The sequence below is a fragment of the Pleurodeles waltl genome, unplaced genomic scaffold (assembly GCF_031143425.1).
Source record: "Pleurodeles waltl isolate 20211129_DDA unplaced genomic scaffold, aPleWal1.hap1.20221129 scaffold_39, whole genome shotgun sequence".
In the NCBI taxonomy this organism is placed as follows: domain Eukaryota; kingdom Metazoa; phylum Chordata; class Amphibia; order Caudata; family Salamandridae; genus Pleurodeles; species Pleurodeles waltl.
Window position 1 is genome coordinate 2840001 of NW_027150097.1, and position 5000 is coordinate 2845000.

The following is a 5000-nucleotide window of genomic DNA, read 5'->3' on the forward strand; positions in this document are numbered from 1 at the left end:
TATCTATGTAACCGGCAAAAGTTCAATTAATTATGTAACAGGGTCGATGTCATGCAATGAGCTCAACTTCTGTCAAACGAGATCGTGCTGTGAAAAAAAGAGAAAAAGTAGTCCACAAACCAGATGGAAAACAGCGAGCCTCCTATGTTTTCAGTACTTGGTCGCTGCGCTCAAGGAGGGCTAACCACCGGAAAATGCATGACGTATGCATGCCTTCCACTAACGAAAGCAAGCAGATTTTAACAGGGAAGCCCACGAACCAATGAAAGACACCAACGTGAAATAGACGGAGCTCCTAGCCCTTTTCTAACTACTACAGCGTCTCGCAAGCAATACGCATGCGCAAGCGCATTCTAGCGCAGGCTTGACTCTAAAAAAACCCTAGGATAGTTGGAGGAAGATATCCCTTTATGCACATCAGCTCTCCTGAACATAAGGCAGATACCCTTGCACTAAAGGCAGCCCGAAGTGCACCTTTGCATAGACAAAGAGCAGAACTGCACCATTTCTGTGAAGATATGTCTCAGTTCTGCTCTCTTCGAGTGACGCACAAAGGAACTTTGCTCGCTGTGCTGCACTGCGTCCCTTCTTTCTAAATATTCCAATTAGTGATCAGTTTACCAAAAAAGTAGCAAATCTGCACCCATAGATGTACTCCTTGAAAGGAAACAAATTTACTACCTTTTTAAAATACACAAACACTGGCAACAGTAGCCTTGGAAAGCTATGCCAGATTCAGGTTCGAAGCTATGCCCCTGTTCCTTCTCAGACTCACACAATCCTCTCTCCTGCTGATTCCATTGTAACTCAGGTGCGCTCTGCTCCTTCATATAGTCCTCAGCATGGCATCTTGTCAAGCACTTGGCTCCATAGCTCAGGGGTTAGAGCACTGGTTTTGTAAACCAGGGGTCGTGAGTTCAAATCTCACTGAAGCCTCACAAACATTTTGGATTTAACAACACTTTTTAGTTCATTGGGGAGCCTCACTACAAATATTCTTTTCAAGATAGAAAAACAAAGGCGACACAGGGCAAAGCACGCAAGAAAGGGGGGCATTACACACAGTGTCAGTGGAATGACAAACACAAGACTCCTACAGGGTCATACAATTGACTTGTGTGAGTATGGGGGATGTTTAGAGTGTGACATCCCAAAATATCATTCTTGACTTGGTCGTTGGCTTTGGTGCCCCTTCAGCCACGCCCTTTCCAATGTACATGTCATTTTTTTAATATCATCCTGATTTCACTGTGAGATTTTAACTTGTTCTTTTTTTCGGGTCCGGAATTTAAGTGTACATTTAGGCCCATGTTTAAACAGATTTTTCATCGGGTTGCATCACTTTTTCGATGCAGCATTAACACAATTCGTTTTTTGGTATTTACAAAGCCATGCACATGTTAAGAAAAAGTAACAGCACACAGCACCTTGCTCTGCCATGCTTTACTTTGCGTCAGGTAGGTGTTCCACAGGTGGTACATGGTTTTCTTGTACATCCACACATGGATTTTGATGTAAACCCATGTTTACAAAAACATACAGTCATGGTTTTGTGCCACAATGGTGCGCCTCCCCGAGGCTGGTGTAAGGAGAACAGATGTCTTTATTTCTCCATGTTACTGCCTCTTTGCATGTGGTGTGCTGCAATTTGCAGAACAGATACAAAGAGTAAACAAGCACTTGCAATACAACTGGTCTGGCATTTCTCCGAGATAGAGCTATTAGCAGTTGTAAACTCCCAACCAGACTTTTCTTGACTCATTAAATGTAAAAAATGAGCGCAATCGCGCTGCTACAGTTCACTCATATTGAAACATATCGGCAAAAGTTCAATTAATTATGTAACAGAGTCGATGTCATGCAATGAGCTCGACTTCTGTCAAACGAGATCGTGCTGTGAAAAAAAGAGAAAAAGTAGTCCACAAACCAGATTGAAAACAGCGAACCTCCTATGTTTTCAGTACTTGGTCGCTGCGCTCAAGGAGGGCTAACCACCGGAAAAGGCATAACGTATGCATGCCTTCCACTAACGAAAGCAAGCAGATTTTAACAGGGAAGCCCACGAACCAATGAAAGACACCAACGTGAAATAGACGGGGCTCCTAGCCCTTTTCTAACTACTACAGCGTCTCGCAAGCAATACGCATGCGCAAGCGCATTCTAGCGCAGGGTTGACTCTAAAAAATCTCCTAGGATAGTTGGAGGAAGATATCCCTTTATGCACATCAGCTCTCCTGAACATAAGGCAGATACCCTTCCACTCAAGGCAGCCCGAAGTGCACCTTTGCATAGACAAAGAGCAGAACTGCACCATTTCTGTGAAGATATGTCTCAGTTCTGCTCTCTTCGAGTGACGCACAAAGGAACTTTGCTCGCTGTGCTGCACTGCGTCCCTTCTTTCTAAATATTCCAATTAGTGATCAGTTTACCAAAAAAGCAGCAAAACTGCACCCATAGATGTACTCCTTGAAAGGAAACAAATTTACTACCTTTTTAAAATACACAAACACTGGCAATAGTAGCCTTGGAAAGCTATGCAAGATTCAGGTTTGAAGCTATGCCCCTTTTCTTTCTCAGACTCACACAATCCTCTCTCCTGCTGATTCCATTGTAACTCAGGTATGCTCTGCTCCTTCATATAGTCCCCAGCACGGCATCTTGTCAAGCACCTGGCTATATAGCTCAGGGGTTAGAGCACTGGTCTTGTAAACCAGGGGTGGTGCGTTCAAATCTCACTGGGGCCTCACAAACATTTTGGATTTAACAACACTTATTAGTTCATTGGGGAGCCTCACTACAAATATTCTTTTCAAGATAGAAAAACAAAGGCGACACAGGGCAAAGCACGCAACAACGGGGGGCATTACACACAAAGCCATGCACATGTTAAGAAAAGGTAACAGCACACAGCACCTTGCTCTGCCATGCTTTAGTTTGCGTCAGGTAGGTGTTCCACGGGTGGTACATGTTTTTCTCATACATCCACAGATGGATTTTGATGTAAACCCATATTTACAAAAACATACAGTCATGGTTTTGTGCCACAATGGTGCGCCTCCCCGAGGCTGGTGTAAGGAGAACAGATGTCTTTATTTCTCCAAGTTACTGCCTCTTTGCATGTGGTGTGCTGCAATTTGCAGAACAGATACAAAGAGTAAACAAGCACGTGCAATACAACTGGTCTGGCATTTCTCCGAGGTAGAGCTATTAGCAGTTGTAAACTAACAACCAGACTTTTCTTGACTCATTAAATGTAAATAATGAGCGCAATCGCGCTGCTACAGTTCACTCATATTGAAACCTATCGGCAAAAGTGCAATTATCTATGTAACCGGCAAAAGTTCAATTAATTATGTAACAGGGTCGATGTCATGCAATGAGCTCGACTTCTGTCAAACGAGATCGTGCTGTGAAAAAAAGAGAAAAAGTAGTCCACAAACCAGATGGAAAACAGCGAGCCTCCTATGTTTTCAGTACTTGGTCGCTGCGCTCAAGGAGGGCTAACCACCGGAAAAGGCATGACGTATGCATGCCTTCCACTAACGAAAGCAAGCAGATTTTAACAGGGAAGCCCACGAACCAATGAAAGACACCAACGTGAAATGGACGGGGCTCCTAGCCCTTTTCTAACTACTACAGCGTCTTGCAAGCAATACGCATGCGCAAGCGCATTCTAGCGCAGGCTTGACTCTAAAAAATCTCCTAGGATAGTTGGAGGAAGATATCCCTTTATGCACATCAGCTCTCCTGAACATAAGGCAGATACACTTGCACTCAAGGCAGCCCGAAGTGCACCTTTGCATAGACAAAGAGCAGAACTGCACCATTTCTGTGAAGATATGTCTCAGTTCTGCTCTCTTCGAGTGACGCACAAAGGAACTTTGCTGGCTGTGCTGCACTGCGTCCCTTCTTTCTAAATATTCCAATTAGTGATCAGTTTACCAAAAAAGTAGCAAATCTGCACCCATAGATGTACTCATTGAAAGGATACAAATTTACTACCTTTTAAAAATACACAATCACTGGCAATAGTAGCCTTGGAAAGCTATGCCAGATTCAGGTTTGAAGCTATGCCCCTTTTCTTTCTCAGACTCACACAATCCTCTCTCCTGCTGATTCCATTGTACCTCAGGTATGCTCTGCTCCTTCATATAGTCCCCAGCACGGCATCCTGACAAGCTCCTTGCTCCATAGCTCAGGGGTTAGAGCACTGGTCTTGTAAACCAGGGGTCGTGAGTTCAAATCTCACGGGGGCCTCACAAACATTTTGGATTTAACAACACTTTTTAGTTCATTGGGGAGCCTCACTACAAATATTCTTTTCAAGATAGAAAAACAAAGGCGACACAGGGCAAAGCACGCAAGAAAGGGGGGCATTACACACAGTGTCAGTGGAATGACAAACACAAGACTCCTACAGGGTCATACAATTGACTTGTGTGAGTATGGGGGATGTTTAGAGTGTGACATCCCAAAATATCATTCTTGACTTGGTCGTTGGATTTGGTGCCCCTTCAGCCACGTCCTTTCCAATGCACATGTCATTTTTTTAATATCATCCTGATTTCACTGTGAGATTTTAACTTGTTCTTTTTTTCGGGTCCGGAATTTAAGTGTACATTTAGGCCCATGTTTAAACAGATTTTTCATCGGGTTGCATCACTTTTTCGATGCAGCATTAACACAATTCGTTTTTTGGTATTTACAAAGCCATGCACATGTTAAGAAAAAGTAACAGCACACAGCACCTTGCTCTGCCATGCTTTACTTTGCATCAGGTAGGTGTTCCACAGGTGGTACATGGTTTTCTTGTACATCCACACATGGATTTTGATGTAAACCCATGTTTACAAAAACATACAGTCATGGTTTTCTGCCACAATGGTGCGCCTCCCCGAGGCTGGTGTAAGGAGAACAGATGTCTTTATTTCTCCATGTTACTGCCTCTTTGCATGTGGTGTGCTGCAATTTGCAGAACAGATACAAGGAGTAAACAAGCA

The 5000-nt window shown here is 43.6% G+C and overlaps 2 non-coding genes across 2 annotated transcripts; both read left to right on the top strand.

Annotated features, from left to right (window-relative positions):
• The first annotated feature begins 863 nt into the window (after positions 1-863).
• Positions 864-936, top strand: TRNAT-UGU (transfer RNA threonine (anticodon UGU)). Its single transcript has one exon. It is a non-coding gene; the product is annotated as a tRNA-Thr (tRNA).
• A 3248-nt stretch (positions 937-4184) lies between these two features.
• Positions 4185-4257, top strand: TRNAT-UGU (transfer RNA threonine (anticodon UGU)). The gene has a single exon. It is a non-coding gene; the product is annotated as a tRNA-Thr (tRNA).
• Positions 4258-5000: the final 743 nt, after the last annotated feature.